The sequence below is a fragment of the Chiloscyllium punctatum genome, chromosome 27, assembly GCF_047496795.1.
Source record: "Chiloscyllium punctatum isolate Juve2018m chromosome 27, sChiPun1.3, whole genome shotgun sequence".
Classification (NCBI taxonomy): Eukaryota; Metazoa; Chordata; class Chondrichthyes; order Orectolobiformes; family Hemiscylliidae; genus Chiloscyllium; species Chiloscyllium punctatum.
The window spans coordinates 16,143,138-16,167,111 of NC_092765.1; the positions used below are offsets into that span (position 1 = coordinate 16,143,138).

The 23,974-nt window shown below is 41.5% G+C and overlaps 1 protein-coding gene across 3 annotated transcripts in view; it reads left to right on the forward strand.

Moving 5' to 3' along the window:
• LOC140453474 (synaptotagmin-like protein 1) overlaps positions 1-23,974 on the forward strand; it is a 153,532-nt gene that overhangs the window by 10,029 nt on the left and 119,529 nt on the right. For 2 of the 3 annotated variants that reach the window (XM_072548179.1, XM_072548181.1), the window contains one exon: positions 984-1,047. The exons of the other annotated variant lie outside the window; for it this stretch is intronic. The gene's annotated coding sequence lies outside the window, so the exon portion shown is untranslated. The remainder of the gene's footprint in view (positions 1-983; positions 1,048-23,974) is intronic. 3 annotated transcript variants of the gene reach the window in all.

Below are 23,974 nucleotides of genomic sequence, written 5' to 3' on the forward strand. Positions count from 1 at the left end.
TAACCATTTCCCATGACAATCATGGACATGACAAACTCATGACCCCTACCATCCAAGAGGACAAAGGCAGCAGATTTCATCAAAATACTGCCACTTCCAAGATCCCCTCCAATCCAGACGTAATCTTGACGCTTGTCTTGGATCACAGAGTGCATCCAAGCGATTCTTCTCGGATTCAGTTAAATGTAGTTAAGACTTAACAATAGCAATTTGCTTAAATATGAACATTTATTTTAAAAAAACAGAAAAGAGAGAAAGACTGAAACATGACCATCTATTGAGTAATTAAAAAAATGAAAAAGGAAGAAAAAGAAACCAGTGAGCCTCACGCCCTCCTGCATGTCAGGGACCCCTCGATTGAAGGCTGGTCTGGAAGTTTGTTCCTGGCACCGTTCGTGATTCCAATCTTGGAACGAAACTTTCTCTTATACAGTGTTAGAAACAACTACTACAGAAAACAGTACGGAAAACAAGTTTCCTAATGCCATCCTTGGCATGTAGAGGAATGTTCACAGGACTAATTAAAAGTCTTGCAGCTGTTGAATATTACCAACAATTCTAGCCCTTCAGTCCATCCTATACAATCCACCCCGATGATATTTGGCAGAATATGTTACAACTGCAGATGCAAACCAGCAACATCCGCATGAGTATGTAATCTAGACTAGAAGATTAAAACTACAATGAAAACTATAATGACTGAATAATATAACAATATGGTGTATCGTTAAATGATCGCAGCGGCCTTCGGGGAACAACTACGAAGTATATCCCACTCCTGAAGTACGTGAAGGCCGTGATGGAACCAGCACGTCATGCCACATACCTGTCTGCCTCCGATGGGCTCAATATTGAGAGGACGCCATAGAGGATTAGCGTTTTCATGCTTATGCTAATAGCAGTTATATCCTTATGTGCAGTCGCCGTGCAATCACATCCTGTATACATGCAAGCAAATTAATCTATTCCGGCTCCCGTTCTAGGGTCGACGATCCTGTTCTGCTGAGGGTCTTGAACACCTGCAAGAGGGAGAGAGCAAAAAATGGAGTAAGTCAGACCAGCTGGCTGTTCGTCAGTTCCTTTCTGTCCTTGCGTTTAGATCTTCCTGTATGCTTTAATTTTAATTACTGCTGCTACTGGGTATGTCACTGGAATCTCATGCTGAACTACACTACCACTCGATAACCTCGTCTTGCCAATACCATGATACAGTCATGGACTACACCAAAGGCACTTTTACTCTGTAAATGTTAACTATTCTTTTCCTAGCTGGAGTGTGGCAGTAAGTACTTTTAGTTCGGCTACCTGAGCGGAGTGACATCCTTCTATCCTCTCTCCTGCCAATAATGTCCCTTTCAAATTAACCATGGCCCACCCATCTGGGCCTCACCATCATAGTACTTCTGCTCCCAACTTACAAATATGCATTTTACATCTGACCCCTCATGGCTCTTCCTTAACTCGACTCTGTCTCTCTTCTTCCTGTTCCATGAGGGGGATACAATCAGGTGTTTCTTCTTCCTGATTCACATAGCTTGCTGGGTTCTCTTAATTGTCTTTAATCACTTCCATGTGCTTGTCTCCTGGCAACAGCGCAGCTGCCCTTTTGGCTCACCAACTGTCTATAATACCTTTCAGTTTGCCAGCTTCCAATAGCTAAACTATACTATGTGGGGAGTGGATTTCCTCCCTTATTTGTGTCAAGGGGGAGGATGTGATTACTGACCAGGTAGTACATTGGAAGACTTGAACACATGTTGCCCCATCATGACCAGATCCATTTTGCATAGTATCCTCCAGGCCTGAGCCTGTCACTGTGTCTCTGTAGCACTACTGCAGACTGATTGCCCTTGCTTTCACTGCAAGAGGAGTGAAATGGCTTTTTCACGTCAGGGAGTGCTAGTGCTGTTGCAGGAGTCCTCGTGCTGGTGTGAAGCCAATGTCTGTTTGATTTTGTGGGATATAGGTAAATTAATGTTACTTCTGCAATTCTGCAATTCCATTTTACAAAGTAAAATGAACTCACACCAGTGTTGTAATTGTTTTAGCCACGAGCTGAGTCAACAAGAATGGAAACGATGTGGAGGAAATAAATAATTGTTTTTGTATTAGCTAAAATTGTATGTCAGAATGAGATTTGCCAGTAAAACAATGGTAGACATTACGGGCAAATAGATAAGATGTTGTGAGGGGATGAAGTTAAGCTAGATACGCCTGTACAAACAGTAGGTATAAACATCTGCTTCCCACTTTTATAAAAATACAGGAACAAACCCCAATTAAAAGGGTCATAGGGATCAGAACAGCCTCGGGAAAGGCACAGATGAAGGGGGTAGATAATGATGAAGAAAGAATATGCCTAACAATGACCTACAGCAGGATGAGGTCAAACAGCCTTGTGAGGACAGAAATAAGCATTTTGTCACAGACAAGGCCGGATAAGGCAAGAGATAAACAGGGGTAATGGGGGCCGGTCTTAGGGAAGTGGGCGATGTAAGCAGGGGAGGAGCGATGTAAAACAAAAGACATCAAGTCATATAAATATAATGTATGAATTGAACTTGGGGTGTGTATGTCCTCTACCTTATAGGCACTGGACATCTCACCCACTCGCAAGTGTAAAATAAAGGACACTGCTGATTCAGATTTTGTCTCGGACTGCAATTATTGAGGTGTGTGAGCTTTGTTTCTCACAATTTTGACAAAGAATGTCTCTTGCTTAGGTTCCCATTCAAATTTTCTCTGACCTAGCCCACACCTCTTTTTGCTGGGGTCCGGACAGTTCACTGCAATTTTCTACAAATTTCCTACAATAGTTAAATTGTCCTGAGTCTTGTCTTATCCCTTGAACAGTAACTTTTTTTCCATTTCCAATAATGTTACCAGACTGAGGCGACCAGAATATCATCGACATTTGGTTTCAGTTAGTCTATTTACATAATTTTCTCTAAAGTACAGGATATTCCAGATTTGGGTTCCTTAATGTGTTTTTTTATATCTCCAGTTCCCTATCCGCAGATCACTTCTCCCACTAACAGTAGAATAACTCAACTCGAAATTTCTCCAGCTCTCTTCATCTGTATCTATCTTGAGGATACTTCTTCAATGTTTCTTTCCTTGTCAAATTTATGAATGATTGTATCATTGAGTGGTAACTGTCTCTGTATGCAAGTACCCTCTGGGAGCTACAATATACACGATATCAAACAATGCAGCTCTAACATTCATCAGGCCTTACCTTCAGCGTATGCTTCCCGCCTTTTATTTTTCCCAGGGTTCTCTTACCACAAACTCCAACATATCTGAGTCTTAGCTCAGCCTTGTTTCATATATACTAACTGTCCCAGCACATTACAATTTCACCTACTGGTCAAGTCATACAAATGTTCCAGATGGGGGGGGGGGGGGTTCTGTATGTCATCCGATGGTAAAAACAATGACTGCAGATGCTGGAAACCAGATTTTGGATTAGTGGTGCTGGAAGAGCCCAGCAGTTCAGGCAGTATCCGAGGAGCAGCAAAATTGGCGTTTCGGGCAAAAGCCCTTCATCAGGAATAAAAGGCTGGAATCTAACCTGGGTCCCTGGTGGTGAGAGGCAGCAGTGCTAACCACTGAACAACCATGCCACCCTCGATGGGCCCTTTCACTCAATCCACTATTACTCCTCTGGTCTTGGGGAGTGTTGCTGAACAAAGGTACCTTGGAGTGCAGGCTCATAGTTCCTTGAAAGTGGAGTCACAGGTAGATAGGATAGTGAAGAAAGTGTTTGGTATGCTTTCCTTTATTGGTCAGAACATTGAGTATAGGAATTGGGAGGTCATGTGGCTGTACAGAACATTGGTGAGGCCACTTTTGGAATATTGTGTGCAATTCTGGTCTCCTTCCTACCGGAAGAATGTTGTGAAATTTGAAAGGGTTCAGAAAAGATTTACAAGGATGTTGCCAGGGATGGAGGATTTGAGCTATAGGGAGAGCATCGGAGGCTGAGGGGTGACCTTATAGATGCTTATAAAATCATGAGTAGCATGAATAGGATAAATAGACAAGGTCTTTTTCCTGGGGTGGGAGAGTCCAGAACTTGAGAGCATAGGTTTAGGGTGAGACGGGTAAGGATTTAAAAGGGACCTAAGGGGCAACTTTTTCACACAGAGGGTGGTGGATGTATGGAATGAGCTGCCAGAGAAAATGGTGGAGGCTGGTACAATTACAACATTTAAAAGGCATCTGAATAGAAAGGTTTTAGAGGGATGTAGACCAAGTGCTAGCAAATGAGACTAGATTAAATTAGGATATCTGGTTGGCATGGACAAGTTGGACTGAAGGATCTGTTTCCGTGCTGTGCATCTCCATGACTGTATGGCTGTATGACATATTCTTTCATTTCTGTAACATTTTGATATAATAACCAAAACTTTTGATTTTTAATCGTAATTCTTCTTATGTACCATTCACTAATAGTACCTTCATTGTTTTGAAGTCGGTTTTTCTATGGATTTTGTGTCACTATCTTTTCACTAATCCTTTTGTCAAATCAGTGTGCATGTCTGAGATCCATTCTTCAGTGTTATTTTTAACCATGTATTCCCTCATGTTTGTTACCTCTGAGGTAACATTCACTTTTGCACACTGTTGCCTCACAGCGCCAGAGACCCAGGTTCAATTCCCGCCTCAGGCGACTGACTGTGTGGAGTTTGCACATTCTCCCCGTGTCTGCGTGGGTTTCCTCTGGGTGCTCCGGGTTCCTCCCACACTCCAAAGATGTGCAGGCCAGGTGAATTGGCCATGCTAAATTGCCCGTAGTGTTAGGTAAGGGGTAGATGTAGGGGTATGGGTGGGTTGCGCTTCTGTGGGGTGGTGTGGACTTGTTGGGCCGAAGGGCCTGTTTCCACACTAAGTAATCTAATCTACATTGGTGTCCTAAGATCATACCACGCATTCTTGACTCCCACATGATTTCATCAAATGATCTATGAGGTTTTACTATCCTCTCCACATATGGTCCCAATGCTTTGTTAGTGGTTTCATTATGAAGTCAATCTTTCTTAAAAAGAAACATAGGGACACAAACATCATCAAGAGAAAACTATCAATTTAGTGCTCTCATCTAAACTTCCTTTTCACTAAAATGCATTTAAATCTCAATTGCCATTTCAACCCATTATTCTAATTTTTTTGTCTTTTGCCACCAGTCTCCACCGTTAATTACTTTGTTTCATTCCAATTTTACAACTTAACTCTTACCATCATATCTAATTCCAGAGATTTGTAGTCCATGGAATATAATCTTATAATATTTTAAAACTGAAGTCAAACATCTGTTTGATTCAGGCACAACATACTTTGCTTGTTCTTTCTCTAAGAAGACACAAATTGTGCAAGACGACATCTCGCAACCAACATACAAAAGTGCATTCAAATTGGACCACGAAGAGTTAACACTTCTACAAGGCTCAGTACACTTGATAAGCACAGAAATTAAGCCTCGAGTCCAACAACTTAGACTGAAATTCTCTCTTATACAGTGTAACAAAACAGCTAGTAAAGAAAACAGTACAGAAAGCAAGTTTGATTATGCCATCTTTGGCACGAATAGGAATGTTCACAGACTCATTCAAGGTCATGCAGCTGTCAGAATATCATCAATGTTAGCCCTTCAGCCCATCCTATACAACACTATTACCCTGTAGCTTAGTTCTTGCTTGTGCTCCCTTCTTAACAGGACTGTGGGTGTATCTACATCGCTAACTAAAGTGATTCAAGGAGGGAGCCCACCACCTCGTGCTGAAGGTCAATTAGCATGGGCTGGAAATGCTGGTATACCCACTATTAAAGAACACCTTTAATAGCGCTAACACTTAATAAATAATAAATAAATAATTTCTGCTCCACTACAGCTTGCGGTCTAAATGACAATGGCACCTCATTAGTAAAATCTTCTAGGCTAACGGTAGTTCCTGTTCCACCAAACCTTGGGTTCTATTAAACAACCAAATATTCTTTGTCAAATATTTTCACTCCTTCTGCTTTCTTTGATTTCAATATCACTTTTTTTGGAGGAACTTTATCACAGACCTTACTCAATTCTAAGTGCAGCACATCCACTGCATTACCATTGTCAAACTTCTTTTTCACAACCTCAAAAAAAACCTTGTAACTTAGAGTGCAAGCTGTCCTCTTCATGAAACTATACCTTTATGGCTATCTTTTATGATTTTATTTCTGTCAAACTGCTCCACGATTTAATCTGTAATAAAAGTTTCTATAACATATAACTTGCTAGCTTACAGTTTCCTCAGGTTTTTTTTTGCTGCTTTTTCTTTAAAGAGGAACAACACATGCTTCTCACTGTCCTCAGTTACTTTTCCAGTAATGAGCAATCCCTGGAAGTTTTGTGCCAGATTTCCTGCAATTTCCTATCTTCGTTCCTTTGGGATTGTTGTGGTTCTGTTCGCCGAGCTGGGAATTTGTATTGCAGACGTTTCGTCCCCTGTCTAGGTGACATCCTCAGTCCTTGGGAGCCTCCTGTGAAGCACTTCTGTGACCTTTCCTCCGGCATTTGTAGTGGTTTGAATCTGCCACTTGAGCAAAACCAATGTAGTGTACAAAATCCCATGCAAGGACTGCACAAAACATTACACAGGACAAACAGGAAGACAGCTAACGATCCGCATCCACGAACACCAACTAGCCACGAAACGACATGACCAGCTATCCTTAGTAGCCACACATGCAGATTTCAAGCAACATGAATTCGACTGGAACAACACTATTATAGAACAAGACAAACAGAAAACAGCCAGGGAATTCCTAGAGGCACGGCACTCGTCCACAGATTCAATCAATAAGCACATCAACCTGGACCCAATATACCGGCCACTGCAACGGACAGCTGGAACTGACAACCGGAAGCGGCAGATTCAAACCACTATAAATGCCGGAGGAAACATCTTGCTTTGGTCTGGAAGAGGTTTGTATTGATTCAACTGCAGCGATTCAAACTGAACCACAACTGGATAATGCATTGTGTTGCATATAGTTAAATCATTTTCACAAATAGCAAGTAAATTTCTATGGAGGTTAGAAACCTTTGAGAAATTGTCAGTATCAAATAGATTACACAGGTTGGAATTGAATTGAATTGGCACTTGATGACTTTACAGGTGTGGAGAAACAGTTGGTAATAATATCTCTACTCACTTTTGAAACAAATATAGCAATGGCCACTGGATGTTTTTGAGCAGAGTGGTTTCACTTGATAGTTCTCCAGTCAGTCATCCTTTGATGCTTTGTTAAATCTATATGAAAGCTCCACTGAATTCAGTACTGACACATGTAATCCCATTATATTTCAGTTATCCTTTAATTGCATTAATTATGGAATTAAACTAAATCTTACTAAGAAGGGATGATATTGTTTTGACAAATGTTGCATACCATCAAGCACTCAAACAGAAATTTTATCTGTAGCCATTTAAACAGGTTACTCTCAGAATATCTGTGGTAAATTTCTCTGAAGCATATTTCCTCCAGGCCTGGATGGTCGAAATATTGAATGCTTGGGTGACAGGAAGCCAATGTAGGTCACTATAACTGCAATCACACTAATTATTGTATTATCAAACTTTAATATTGAGTGAACGGATGCAAAATTTTAGGTGTTTAGTTGTTTACGATTGCTTGAGGAGGAACTGTAAAGGGGTCTAGTGGTGCAGTAGTATTGACCCTAACTCTGATCAGAAGATTTGGGTTCAATTTCCGTCAGGTCCAGACATGTGTCATAACTTATGTGAAAAGGTTGATTCGAAATATCTAGAAGGAAGTATATAATTTTTCTCAACCTAATAATAACAATGTCATTTTATTGAATAAAAATGGAAATAAAGTTGTATGTTCTCAGTTTTACTGCTTTATTGAGCCAACAAAGCTTACTTGTAGCATCAGTTGATGTAATGAGATTATTGCTTTTTCAATTACCATAAGACATGTTATCTGGAAGATGGATTCGGTGTCCACAATTTGTACTTCCTGCCTGTCAAGCCAATGCAAAGGGGAATGTTTTTTATTCACTTCTGGCATGTAGGCACCAATGACAAGGTTGGCATTTGTTATCCATGCCTGGTTGCTCTGGTAAGGTGGTAGCAAGCTTTCTTCTTGAACTGTAGCAGTAGCAGTTTGATGCAGTTAACTCATTGCTTAAGGCTCTTCAGAGTCATCCACTTTATTTGGGCCTAGAGTCACATATAGCCAGACCAATGGTGCCTGGTCACAGAAGTCATGTCCATCAATGGTTGGATAAAATGGGTAAAAGAGAGGTTGAACTGAGGTATTATCAATGTGCTCATGGAAAGTAATCCTACACCTACAATTGATGTCTCCTATGGACAGCATTTCGATGAGGAAAAAGATAGGATCGCAAATAAATACCTGTGGGATTTCAGAGGTGCAGAAGGGAAATAATTGTCAAAGTTTCTCTGCCCATGCTTGGTGGGGTTGGGAATTCTGCTACAAGTAACTTCATTTCTGACTCCCTAACACCTGTTCACATTCTACAAGGCACTTATCAGTAGTGTGATAAATACGCTGTACTCATCCAGGACAAACAGCCCTTTAGATCAGCACCCTTTCCATTAGTTTATTCATTCCCTCCATCAACAGAGTGGTAGCCAAAGGTAACTCCACCACCAACACAGTGCCTCCCAAACTTTTCCCACTGCAAACCCCATGTCAAGATTGAAAATTGTTGCAACACTCAATGAGAAAGTGGGAGTGGAGGAGGAGCCTGTGAGAGCTGGTGTTTGTTAAATCAGAAGCACAGCTTAATAACGTAGTTGAAGCTCCATGGCAACCATTGCTGCCAGAGACTTCTGTACCCTAAAATTTAGTGTTGTGATCCCTTTTGGGATCCCAATCCCCATTTTGGGAAGTCCTGACCTAGCGTCTCAATTATGAGGAATTCAGAAATGTTAATATAGTGTGAAGAGTCAAAGAGAGATGGTTACATTCTCTTTTGATACACTCAAGATGATTCAAGATGGCCACTTACTACAGTTATAGAGATGTAGGGGTACTGTACCTTAAAGAGATTTGAAAAGCGAGCAAGGACTTAAGACAAGCACAGAGAGTCTGAAACAAGGTAACAATGTAATATTTGGTTGAAACATCTAGCTAAGAGCCGTGTTGCCTGGATACAAGAACAAATTCAATACAGCCAATCAGTTTATATTATGCCCCAAGATAACAAACTCCAATAAGTTTGAATTTAGTATTTTGACAATCTTAAAACCAATGAAATGATCTGATGTTTTGGGGTATAAATATTAGACAAAGAGGCAAAGAGCAACGAGCACCAACAACTAGAGAGACTGTTTGTAGAAAGATCTGCTCTCTTAAATGTATCTTTATCTATCAAAGACCTGTGAAGCAGAATGGAAAGATGCTGGAGATCAGAGCTGAAAAATGTGTTGCTGGAAAAGCGCAGCAGGCCAGGCAGCATCCAAGGAGCAGGAGAATCAATGTTTTGGGCACAAGCCCTTCTTCAGGAATCCTTCTTTCATTGGAGCATAGCAGGTTGATGAGGTGGCCTTGTAAGGTTTATATAGTGATGATAGGTATAGATAAGGTGATTGGCAGGCATCTTTTCCTTAGGTTGGCAGATTCCAACAATAGGGAACATAATTTTAATGTGAGAGGAGAAATTATTTTTAAAAACAAATGAGGGCCAATTTTTTTTTTTTTTTTTTTTTTACACTGTTTGTAAGTGGAATGAATTTTCAGACGAAATGGTGGATGCAGGTGTGGCTACAACCTTTAAAACACATTTAGATAAATACATGAATAAAAATGTTTAGAGGGACATTTGCCAAGCAGAGGCAGGTGGGACTAGATTAGTTGGGATTATGGTTGGCATGAACTGGTTCAACCAAAGGGTTTGTTTCCATGCTGTATGACTATGACTTTAAGTTTTCAAATGAAATATGATAGGCAACAAATGCTGGCCTTGCCATTCACAATCCCACAGATGAGTCAAAAAAGAACAAGGAAGTAATAGAGTAAAGTGCAAAGAAAAAGGATAGTTACTGCTATGTGTATTAGAGAACTTTCTTGAATAGCATGTTTCTAGTCTAACAAGAAAGAATTCTTTGGTGAAAGATCATTTACCTGAAATATTAACTTTGGTTCTCACTCCAGAGCTGTTACCAGATCTGCTAAGTATTTGCAATATTTCTTGACATCACATATTTGGCATCAGCACTATTCCACTCAAGGGAGGAAGCAATGGTTGGCCTAATTTTGAGGAACGATGAGAAGAATGACGGTCGGGTTCAGATGAGTTATATTAAAGTGGCAAAGTGTTTGGAAAACAATTATTGCAATACTATTGAGCTTAGAGGAGTTATAGAAAAGGACAAGGAAAAGTCAAATGTGAAATTACTCAACCAGAGGAAGGCTAATTTCACGAGCTGAAAAGAAATGTGCCCGAAGTTTGATTACACAGTAAATTAGCAATGTATGCTTTCAAAGGGACAGTACATTAGACGCAGACTAGACAAAGTTAGGATATCCAGATCCCTAGATGATGAAAACTATTGAGATTAAAATGCAAAAGTAAAGGCTTGTGATAAATATTAGATTCATAACTAAATAAAGGTCCAAGCTAAATACAAACACTATGGAGAAAATCAAGGGGAGAGGAAATTGGAAGACAAAACAGTGTATTGTCTTAGTTGAGAAGGTACATAAAAGGAAACCCAGAAGTCTATTGTAAACATTTGAATAATAATAGGATAATTAAAGAAAAAAAGTGTAGCTGATCAGCAACCATAAAAGTCTTCTGGCAGAGGACATGACTGAGGTACAAATGAGTATTTTGCATTTGTCGTCTCTAGAGAAGAGGCTGCTGCCAATATTAGTATTGGCCTTGAAGAGGTAATTCCTCGATCTTTCAATAAAATAATGTCAGAGAATTATTTGTGCCTACTTGAGAGGACAAGGCCTCAGTTGAAAGATTCATACAAAAGTGAACACGACACACCTCTGACAATGCAGCATTTCCTCAGTACAGTCAGTTTTGGCTGTTGCACTCAAATTCGGGCTGAAACTTGAAACCACAACCTTCTGTTTCAGAGATTAGAATGCTACCAACTAAGCCACAGTGAAAGAGAAGGTAGTAGCAATATTGGAACGTCAAACTAAATAAGCAGGAGGTACTAGCAATATGAGCCAAGCTCAAAGTAAAATTGTCACCTAATCCAGATGAGATATATCCTACTTTACTGAGAATAATAAGGGTGTTGATAGCAAAGCCATCAGACATAATCTTTCAATCTTCCTTAAAAATGTGAGCAGCACCAAAAACCTAAACTAGTGCAAGTGTTCCACCCTATTCAAAAGTAGGGGAAAGGAATAAAACCAATAATTAATAATTGGCAAGATGGTGGCAATTCTGTGGACAGCTCTGCCTAAAAGCCAAGACATATTGGTGTTTTTTGCCATCCCTGACCATGTGGAGGAATTATTTGTTTAAAACCTTACAGAACATATATTTGTTAATATTTGGGAATGGGAAGGATGCCAAAGGAAAAGGGAGCGAGCAAACAGCAGCAGGGAGGACAGTCCCCTGCAGCACCAAGCACAGCAGAGACCACAGCAGCAACACTTCCCACCTCACCCCCCCCAACCCCCAAGGACCTGACATTCCCAGGAATTGGCAGTGGCGATGGAAAGACTTAAAGTTTGGGGCTGTGATTGAGGAGACCTGTGAGGAGATCCATGCCCAGATCCAACCCATTGCATCCATGCTGCAGAAGCATGAATGGGAGATCCAGGACCCCGGAGAGCGGCTGGAGGAAGTGGAGGGTCGAACCAAGGCCTCAAAAGCAGCGGTAAAGTCCTCATCTGGTTGGATCCAGGTGCTGGAGCAAGAGGTGCGGCCTTAAGAGACCAGGTTGATGACCTCAAAAATCGAGGTCGGTGGATGAATCTTCAGATTGTCGGGCACCCTGAGGGTGAAGAAGGTGGGTAGCCAGTCAGCTACTTTGAAAGTTGGCTGCCGAAGGTTTTGGGCCTTCAAATTGAGTCCAGCCGGCCGCAGATTGAAAGAGTCTATTGGACTGCAGTGCACAGGTCTGGGATGGTACAGCACCCCCGCCCGACCCTAGTGCACTTCCACTCATACAAGATCAAGCAAAAAGTAATAGAAGCCTCCAGATTACTGGGAAAAGACCCACAGGCTCTGCTGCACAAGGGGTCAAAAATCCTGTTTTCCAGAATATCTCAGAAACTTTAATTCGAAAGAGGAAATCCTTTGATGACGTTAAAAAGAGGCTGAGGAACCTGGGTATCCAGTACTCCATGAGGTACCCCACAGTGCCCATTTCAGCCACAAGGACTCCGTTTATACATTTGACTCAGCAGATAAAGCTAAAAACTTTGTAGACACTTTAAAATAGACAGACTGGGCTGAAGAATATGGTTAATGTTCATCCTCTTTTCTTTCTTTCCCTGTGTTTTCCCTTCTTTTTTTCCCTTTCTCTCTCTCTTTTAGTCACAAGTAGGGGTGACATGAAGCCAAGGATGGGCGGAGTGCTCATCCTGACTGTCTTTTTTTTGTTCATTTAAGGATCATCTTCTTGTTTTTCCCCCTAAGGCTGGGCATGATCCAGGATTGAAGGAGCTGTGAAGGAGGGGGTGGGTAAGGTGAATGCCCCCTATGGGCAGGGGAGAGAGAGAGTCTCCCATTCAAGGTTTTATAGTTAGTTTTCTTTGTGGTTTTTTTTGGCAGCAATAGTTGTTTGTAGTTATGATAGAGTAGTTTGTATGCACAATTCTTCAAAAGATTCAATATGTGGATGGACCTACTAGAGAAGGTGCAAAACTTGACCTACTCTTGGGAAATAAGGCAGGGCAGGAGACTGAGGTGTCTGTGGGGGAGCACTTTGGGGCCAGCGACCATAATTCTATTAGATTTAAAGTAGTGATGGAAAAGGATAGACTGCATCCAAAAGTTGAAGTTCTAAATTGGAGAAAGGCCAATTAGGCAAGAACGTTCGAAAGCTGATTGGGGGCAGATGTTCGCAGATAAAGGTACGGCTGGAAAATATGAAGCCTTCAGAAATGAGATAGCGAGAATCCAGAGAAAGTATATTCCTGTCAGAGTGAAAGAAAAGGCTGGTAGGTATAGGGAATGCTGGATGACTAAAGAAATTGAGGGTTTGGTTAAGACAAAGAAGGAAGCATATGTCAGGTATAGACAGGATAGATCAAGTGAATCCTTAAGAGTATAAAGACAATAGGAATACACTTAAGAGGAAAATCAGGAGGGCAAAAAGGGGACATGAGATAGCTTTGGCAAATAGAGTTAAGGAGAATCTAAGGGGTTTTTATAAATACGTTAAGGACAAAAGGGTAACTAGGGAGAGAATTGGGCCCCCTCAAAGATCAACAAGGCAGCCTTTGTGTGGAGCCGCAGAAAATGAGGGAGATACTAAACAAGTATTTTGCATCAGTATTTACTGTGGAAAAGGATATGGAAGATATAGACTGTAGGGAAATAGATGGTGACATCTTGCAAAACGTCCAGATTACAGAGGAGGAAGTACTGGATGTCTTGAAACGGTTAAAGGTGGATAAATCCCCAGGACCTGATCAGGTGTACCCAAGAACTCTATAGGAAGCGAGAGAAGTGATTGCTGGGCCTCTTGCTGAGATATTTGTATCATCGATAGTCACAGGTGAGGTACCGGAAGACTGGAACTTGGCTAACATGGTGCCACTGTTTAAGAAGGGTGGTAAGGACAAGCCAGGGAACTATAGACCAGTGAGCGTGACGTCAGTGGTAGGCACTGGAGGGAATCCTGAGGGACAGGATGTACATGTATTTGGAAAGGCAACATGGCTTTGTGTGTGGGAAATAATGTCTCACAAACTTGGTTGAGTTTTTTGAAGTAACAAAAAGGATTGATGAGGGCAGAGCAGTAGATGTGATCTATATGGACTTCAGTAAGGCATTCGACAAGGTTCCCCATGGGACACTGGTTAGCAAGGTTAGATCTCACGGAATACAGGGACGACTAGCCATTTGGATACAGAACTGGCTCAAAGGTAGAAGACAGAGGGTAGTGGTGGAGGGTTATTTTTCAGACTGGAGGCCTGTGACCAGTGGAGTGCCACAAGGATCGGTGCTGGGTCCTTTACTTTTTGTCATTTACATAAATGATTTGGATGAGAGCATAAGAAGTACAGTTAGTAAGTTTGCAGATGACACCAAAATTGGAGGTGTAGTGGACAGCGAAGAGGGTTACCTCAGATTACAACAGGATCTTGATCAGATGGGCTAATGGGCTGAGAAGTGGCAGATGGAGTTCAATTTTGATAAATGCGAAGTGCTGCACTTTGGGAAAGCAAATCTTAGCAGGACTTATACACTTAATGGTAAGGCCCTAGGGAGTGTTGCTGAACAAAGAGACCTTGGAGTGCAGGTTCATAGCTCCTTGAAAGTGGAGTCACAGATAGGATAGTGAAGGCGGCATTTGGTATGCTTTCCTTTATTGGTCAGAGTATTGAGTACAGGAGTTGGGAGATCATGTTGCGGCTGTATAGGATATTGTGTGCAATTCTGGTCTCCTTCCCATCGCAAAGATGTTGTGAAACCTGAAAGGGTTCAGAAAAGATTTACAAGGATGTTGCCAGGGTTGGAGGATTTGAGCTATAGGGAGAGGCTGAACAGGTTGGGTTTGTTTTCCCTGAAGCATCAGAGGGGTGACCTTATAGAGGTTTACAAAATTATGAGGGGCATGGATAGGGTAAATAGGCAAAGTCTTTTCCCTGGGGTCGGGGAGTCCAGAACTAGAGGGCATAGGTTTAGGGCAAGAGGGGAAAAGATATAAAAGAGACCTAAGGGGCAACTTTTTCCACATGTTTAGATTACTTACAGTGTGGAAACTGGCCCTTCGGCCCAACAAGTCCACACCGCCCTGCCGAAGCGTAACCCACCCATACCCCTGCATCTACTTCTACCCCTTACCTAAAACTACGGGCAATTTAGATGGCCAATTCACCTGGCCTGCACATCTTTGGACTGTGGGAGGAAACCGGAGCACCCGGAGGAAACCCACGCAGACACGGGGAGAACGTGCAAACTCCACACACACAGTCAGTCGCCTGAGGCGGGAATTGAACCCGGGTCTCTGGCGCTGTGAGGCAGCAGTGCTAACCATGTGCTACCGTGCCGCCCACGGTGTATGGAATGAGCTGCCAGAGGAAGTGGTGGAGGCAAGAACAATTGCAACATTTAAGAGGCATTTGGATGGGTATATGAATAGGAAGGGTTTGGAGGGATATGGGCCAAGTGCTAGCAGGTGGGACTAGATTGGGTTGGGATATCTGGTCGGCATGGACAGGTTGGACCGAAGGGTCTGTTTCCATGCTGTACCTCTCTATGACCCGATAACTCTGAGTCTTTATTTACTTGGGCTCGGCGCTTTATAAGCAGGGTTCTCCCTTCCAGGGGTTCAAGGTTCTCTGAAAGGGTATATGGCTAAGTGTCTTGTTAAATGGTGCACCTGGAACATCAAGGGAAGTCATTCACCTGTTAAAAGGGAAAAAAAAAGAGTACTTTCTAGCCTTAAGAGGGAAACGTTTGATATTGCTTTATTGCAGCAAACCCATTTTGATGATGGGGAAGACCTGAAGCTACAACAGGGGGGTTATGACCGCTTATTCTTTTCATCCTTTACTATTAAAAGTAGGGGACTGATAGTACTTATCCAGAAAAATCTTCCATTCACATTAGAGCAGGTGAAATATGAGCAGGGGCAGTTTGTGATACTTAAGGCCCTGATACATAAGGAGGAATATGGCATTTTAAATCTTTACTGTCCTCGAGCACATCGTTTCAAATTTTTGATTCATGCCTTCTAAGTTGAGTGCCTTTGGAACATGGCACATTATTAAGGGGGGGGGGGATTTCAATTGTCTTTTGGATCCAACAGTGGACAGGATGCCTAGTGGGCCCCCAACTATTTATTCGCAGGCCAAGCACGTGACTGAGTTATGTGAGGAGTTGGGGCTGGTGGATATTTGTAGATGTCTTCACCCTACCTTTAAATAAAGTAATTGCAGACAAAATGTCACAGGACGAGTTTACAGGGATTCTGTCAGGGCCAATGCTGGAGATGTACAATCACTCCTATATGCGTACCACCATCTTTGAGAGAAGCTAATATTTCCTTAATTCTTAAGAAGGGGAAGGCTCCTGAGGATTGTGCCTCATACACGCCCAACTCTCTATTAAATTCAGATTTCAAGATTTTGTCTAAGATCTTGGCGTTGAGATTGGAAAAGGTGTTGCCCCAGATTGTTAAAGAGGACCAGACAGGTTTTATAAAGGGCCATAGGTCTTCTAATATTAGAGGGTTGCTGAATATAGTCCAAGCTTGTCAGCAACGATCAATTCAGAAGTTGGTGATTTCCTTAGATGCAGAGAAAGCATTTGACGGGGTGGAATGGCTGTATCTTTTTTATGTCTTAGAGTGGTTTGGGTTGGTGTGGATGGAGGTTTTATGTCACCATCCTATGGCTGCGGTCATCACCAACGGGGTGAAGCCTGGGAACTTCAGGATTGGTAGGGGTAGTCATCAAGGCTGCCCCCTTTCACCTTGTTGTTTACGTTGGTGATAGAACAGCTGGCAGAGCCATTTGTCAGAATGTTCACATAACTGCTCAGGAAATTGGATCGAGGCTACACAAGATTACACTGTATGCGGATGATGTCCTGCTATTTTTATCGAATCAGATGACCTCTGTACCCCATCTGATACAATGTATCAATTCATTTGGGACTGTTTCAGGATATAAGATCAACATTGCAAAGTCAAAGTCAGAGGCTGCGCCTTTGGGGGAATCTTAAAGAAGTGCCAGAGGTTGAAGGTCGCCCTGGGTTCCCCTTTAAGTGGTCACAGGCAGGGTTCCAATACCAAGGCATTTTTATTACCCCCAAGTTTGATCAGTTATTTCGGACTAACTTTGCTCACTTGCTCAACAATATTAGGCGGGATCTCCAGAGATGGGAGGCTCTTCCAATTTCATGGTTGGGCCAAATATCTCTCACTAAGATGCATGTTCTTCCTCGTTTGCTTTATCCCATACATATGCTCCCTATAATGTTTCCCAGGTCAATGCTGCGGAAACTTATAGGTTGGTTTGATTCCATTGTCTGGCATTGTGGGCAGCCTCTCTTTAAACTTACTAAATTGCAGTTGCCCCAAGGAGGGGGTGGAGTTGATTTCCCAGACATCAGGAGGTATCAACTGAGTTCCCTGCTGTCCTTTGTCTGCGATTGGATAGGTAACAATCTGGGCTCGATATGGCTGGATATCGAGGCCTCCCAGGAAAAGTGCCCTCTTCTTAACCTGCTGTTCATTGGTAAGAGGAGGACAGTTATGGACCACTGCCAGAACCCCATTGTTATTAGTACAGTCAAGGCATGGAGGGTGATGCACCAGAGTGAGGGTTACTTATCCAAGACTTTGCCACTTATGCCTACAGTTGGTATGCCAGGGTTCTGACCAGAGGTGATGGACTCAGGGTTCAAATTATGGGCAGCGAGAGGAGTTTCCAGTTCGGGAGACTTGTTTGAGGGGGGATGTTATGTTAACTTTCAAGTAACTGAGCCACAAATACGGGTTGCCCAGCAGAGATATTTTCCATTTTTTTCAGGTTAGTGATTTCATCCAGAAGAAGACTACGCTTCTCACTAAGCCCTATAAGCCCAATACAGAAAGATTGTTGCTACGTTCCACAAGCACCCTTTAGATTAGTGCCCTCTATTGCCTGCTGAATGGCAGGGCCTGGCAGGATATTAACTGGTTATGTGAGGTCTGGGAGCAAAAAGCTAGGAGTGGAGATCTCTTCTGAAAATTGGGAGAACACTTGGTAGAACACGTGAAAGATCTCAATATGTTATAGGACATGCGCTACGCAGTTAAAAGTTCTGCACAGGGTTCATCTGGCACCAGACCATCTGGTGAAGTTTAAAAGGGGCATCTTCAATGTGCCCCAAATGTAAAATAAGTGTAGGTACTCTTACCCCTTGCTTCTGGACATGCCACAGGCTCCGTGTTTATTGGAGTGCTGTGGTGGGGAGAGATAGGGAGGGTAGTGTAGACTGAAATTAAAGTAGACCTGATATCTCTCCTTTTAGGTTTACCAAATTTATCATCTTTAGACAGGCACGAAGAAACTATTTAATATTCTTGCATACTGTGCACGGAAAAATATTCTGATGAACTGGGTGTCTGAAAACCCGCTGGGCTTGCTTGGATGGCGGAAATTAATTATGAGCACATTCCTTTGGATTTATTTAACAAATATGGTGCATCACACACAGACCATTTTTATAGGACACGGCAGTCCTTTTTGTGTTGTTTGGATATAGATTTGTCAGTTATCTTAACTAGGGTGTTTGTTGAACCAGGACAGTTGGGTTTGTTGAGCCCTGGGCCCTGAAGGGGATCTCCTGAGTTCATATGGAGATGTATACAACACTCTTTCTTTCGATTGGGAGCTTTGCGCTGAGCATAGCTATTTTGTTTTTTTTGTGTTTTCTTTTGTTTTTCTTTCATTTTGTGATCTATTAGTCATTGCTTTGCAGAGTGTTAGGTTTTGTTTTGTATTATAGGGTAGGTTAGTAGTTAGTAGACTGTAGGTGTATTGTAATTTGTGGGGTTTTTTCTCTTTATTATACTGGTATTTGTTACTGGTTGTATTTTTAGTAACTTTATATTTTTGTAAAGTCAATAATTTTTTTTTTGCTAATAAATATATTTACAAAAAGAAAACTAATAATTAGAAGGTCATTGGAAAGTATAAGCAGTGGGGAAACTTTTAAATAAAGTAATTGCAGACAAAATTAATTGTCATTTAGTGAAAATATGCATTAATAACTGACAGCCAACATGATTTGATGAAGATAAAACTTATTTGATTAACTTCATTGAGTTCTTTTATGAAGTAACAGAGATGTTTGATGATAATACTGCATTGATGTCAACTTTCCAAAAGGCATTTGATAAAGTACACATAACACATTTGCTCGCAAAATTGAGTCATGGAATTAAAGGAATAGTACAAAGTGAAACTGAATTTGACCACGGCAAATTAACCACACAGTACTGTTGAAGTTGTTTCTTTCTGAATGGAATTGAGTATACAGTGAAGGTTGCCTGGTTGGACATTAGGATTATTGTTCTTTATAATATATGCAATACTCAAGAAACTTGACATCATCCAGGACAAAGGAACCAACTTGACTGGTACCACATTCACAGATGTTCTCTCCCTCTACCACCAATATTCAGTAGCAGCAGAGTGTACAATCTCCAAGATGTACTGCAGAAATTCATCAAAGGACCTAAAGAAATCACTTTCCAAACCTACAATGATTTTCATTTAGAAAGCTAAGTACAGCAGTTATATAGGAATACCATTAGTGCAAGTTCCTCTCTAAGCCACTCACCGCCCTGACTTGGAAATATATCAACATTCCTTCAATGTCACTGGGTCAAAGTCCTGGAATTCTCTTCATAACAGCATTATGGGGGAACGCAAACCCAAAAGACTGCAGCAGTTCAAAAAAAAAATCAGTTCACCATCATCTTCTCAAGGGCAAATACAGATAAGTAAATGCTGGCACAAACTACGATGCTCACATCCTATGAATGAATAAGAAATTAAGGATCTATTCTTTGGAGTAGGTTGTATGACATAATTTCAAAGTTTGCAGATGACACAACACTGAAATATAATAAACAGTGAGGGGATTAGTGACAAAATTCAGACAGATTGTGAAATGGGCATGTGCAAAACATGCAACTTAATGCAAAGTAGTGTCAAGTTATTCATTTGATAGGAAAATGAAAAGTAATATAGAAAGTAGATGTGAAAAAGTGCACTGATCGATAGGTCACAAAAAAGGGAAATATCAGTCATTGAGTTAATTTGATATTCATTTGACATCTGGTTGGTGTTAGTGTGTGAAAACAGGTCTCATGATAATCAGACTTTACAGTGATTTATAAATGAATGCAGTGAAATGTGAAAAATACCCTTTGGAAGTAAGAGGAAGGCAACGTGCACTACTAAATGGTGCAATTTTAAATGTGGAATAGGACAAAGGAAGTTTGTTCACAAATCTTTGAAGATGGAATGAAAAAGACTGTTTAAAACATATCCTGGATCCTTTGTTTTATAAAGAAGCATAGAGTATAAAAGCAGACTTATTGCATTAAACATGTTTAAATCACTGTTTAGGTTTTGCACTGATTAGCTTCAGAGATTTGTTAGTCAGTAGAAGGTAGCCCACTAACATAAATAATGTTTGTTGTTTTCTGTTTACAAAATTACAAAGTACATTGAAATTCACTGGGACTTTGTGCTCATATTATTGAAAAAATGTAAGCCAGCTTGTTGGCCTAATTTGCAGACAGTGCTCATTATTGCACTTTCTAGAAGATGGAAGAAAGGCAGCTGGAACTGTGTTCAAGCTCTACGTATCCAGTTCATACATAGAGAAATTTCATTAAATCTCCTCGGTCACACTGTCTTATATCAATGTTTGACAGTAAAAATAAACCGTGCTTGAGAGAATATCTTGTTAAGAGTTTGAATTTGTAACAAGAGGTATGAAGTTCAATGGCAAAATAGTAACCCTAAATCTATACAAATGATCGGTCAAAGCAAGGTTATAATATTGGATCCAGTTTTGCTTTAGGAAGATGATCAACACCATGGACAGAAGACAGAATAAATTTAATGCAATGAGATTGCAGGTGAAACGTTTCAATTATGGGGCTGTTTTATTAGAACAAAGAACTGTTCAATATTTATGGTCTTTGATAAGTTGATTTGCAAATAAGTATTTCCAATGACAAACAATAATAACTAAATTTAAATTTAAAATTGTGACGATGCTGCTCCTTTGACAATGTTACTTTGTCCTTAGTTTTTTTTTCGGATGGGTCATAAACGCAGAAGTTCTGTTGTGTCTGGTTTGGATGGATATTAGGGCAAATTTGATTAGAGCTAACAGGCAAAAGACTTAAGTTTTAAAAAGATCTCTTGTACAATGAAAGTGGAGTGGTCACTTCTCCCAGCTCAGCCTTTCTCTGGTTGATTTGGTTTTGGTTTTAGCAGTCTATCTATTCAGAACTCTTGGTCAGTTTAAACTGGGGAAATCCAAAGAAACAGCTACAGTGGAAGAAGATTTCATGCTAACTCTCTCTGCCATCTCTCTCTGACATCTCTCCTGTAAGAACCTGTGTTTGATCTTACCTTTTTGCCAAGGGAGTGTTTATGGGGAATGTTGCAAGTATTTGGAACAGCATCATTAAGTTGCGATAGAGTCAACTAGGTTTTTAGATAGTTAAATTATTCTATATATTGTTCTCTTTCGTTTATGTTTCATTCAGTATTCTTGCAAATAGATTTTTAGATTTAGATTCCCTACAGGCCCTTTGGCCCAACCAGTCCACACCAACCCTCCGAAGAGTAACCCATCCAGACCCATTTCCCTCTGACTAATGCACCTAACACTATGGACAACTTAGCATGGCCAATTCACCTGACCTGCACATCTTTGGACTGTGGGAGGAAACCCGCAGACAAGGGGAGAATATGAAAACTCCACACAGACAGTCACCCAAGGCTGGAATCAAACCTGGGACCCTGGTGCTGTGAGGCAGCAGTGCTATCCACTGAGCCACCGAGCCCACATGATTTCTTTTTAAAAACTAAAGCAGTTGGGCCAGCTGAATCAGTCCTGGAATATCCACTTTACACCTGCTTAAAACAACTAGAAAAGTTAGTGTCTGGGTGACCTTCTTCAAATGTTTTGAGACGGTCTGGCCTGGTTCATTACAGTTTGGGGGTTGTTTGTGGGGTTCGTTCTTTAGTTCCAATTTGGGATTAGGGTTGTTGGACTCAAAGGCAGCAAATGGTAGGTGTTGGTGTCTTTTGTTCTGGGTATTGATTTTGGTTGGTTTAAGCAGTGCTTGGGATAGCTTATGGTCCTTTGGTCACAGAGCTTTCTGGGGGTGGAAGTGACTTTGGGGGCTTTACAAAAGGTGAACAAGAAAAGGCTGCTGGAATTCGCAGTCAAGCTACTCCTCCCATGAAAGGAGATAATTACAGCAGGAGTTCAGCATTTAAAATAGCTGGAAACACCATCATAATCTTTGGAAATGGCTAAAATTCAATTGAAAATGAAACAGCTTGAGTTAGAGGCAAAAGAAAAGGAAAGGGCAAAAGAAATGAAACTGTTTGAATTATGATCAAAAGCAGAGGAAAGAGAAAAAGAACAAATCGCTTTAGCAGAACAAGAAGAGAGAAAGAAGAAAGGAAGAAAGCTAGGGAGTTTGAACTTCTAAAATTGGCACTTAGAGAGGAGAGTCAGCTTAAAAGAAAGGAGATGAAGGCTGAAGGTAAGCTTCATGAGGAAGAGAGTGAAGGTGAGCAAACCCATGGTAGCCAAAGGTTGGTGAGAATCTGTTTAAGTATATTCAGGCATTGCCTAAATTGGAGGCAAAAAATGTAGAAGCCTTTTTCATCTCATTTGAGAATGCATTGGCCAGTGACCATGTGGGTTCTATTAGACCATAAGACCATAAGACATAGGAGTGGAAGTAAGGCCATTCGGCCCATCGAGTCCACTCCGCCATTCAATCATGGCTGATGCGCATTTCAGCTCCACTTGCCAGCGTTCTCCCCGTAGCCCTTAATTCCTCTAGACAACAAGAACCTATCAATCTCGGCCTTGAAGACATTTAGCGTCCCGGCTTCCACTGCACTCCGTGGCAATGAATTCCACAGGCCCACCACTCTCTGGCTGAAGAAATGTCTCCGCATTTCCGTTCTGAAATGACCCCCTCTAATTCGAAGGCTGTGTCCACGGGTCCTAGTCTCCTCGCCTAACAGAAACAATTTTCTAGCATCCACCTTTTCAAAGCCATGTATTATTTTGTACATCTCTATTAGATCTCCCCTTAATCTTCTAAACTCCAACGAATACAATCCCAGTATCCTCAGCCGTTCCTCATATGCTAGACCTGTCATTCCAGGGATCATCCGTGTGAATCTCCGCTGGACACGTTCCAGTGCCAGTATGTCCTTCCTGAGGTGTGGGGACCAAAACTGGACACAGTACTCCAAATGGGGCCTAACCAGAGCTTTATAAAGTCTTAGTAGTACATCTCTGCTTTTATATTCCAACCCTCTTGAGATAAGAGACAACATTGCATTCGCTTTCTTAATCACAGACTCAACCTGCATGTTTACCTTTAGAGAATCCTCGACTAGCACTCCCAGATCCCTTTGTGCTTTGGCTTTATTAAGTTTCTCACCATTTAGAAAGTAGTCCATTCCTATATTCTTTTTGCCAAAGTGCAAGACCTCGCACTTGCTCACGTTAAATTCCATCAGCCATTTCCTGGACCACTCTCCCAACCTGTCTAGATCCTTCTGTAGCCTCCCCACTTCCTCAGTACTACCTGCCTGTCTACCTAACTTCGTATCATCGGCAAACTTCGCTAGAATGCCCCCGGTTCCCTCATCCAAATCATTAATATATAATGCGAACAGCTGTGGCCCCAGCACCGAACCCTGCGGGACACCGCTCGTCACCGGCTGCCATTCTGAAAAAGAACCTTTTATCCCAACTCTCTGCCCTCTGTTAGATAGCCAATCCTCAATCCATCCCAGCAGCTCACCTCGAACACCATGGGCCCTCACCTTGCTCAGCAGTCTCCCGTGTGGCACCTTATCAAAGGCCTTTTGAAAGTCCAGATAGACCACATCCACTGGGTTCCCCTGGTCTAACCTACTTGTTACCTCTTCAAAAAATTCCAACAGGTTTGTCAGGCATGACCTCCCTTTACTAAATCCATGTTGACTTGTTCTAATCAGACTCTGCTCTTCCAAGAAT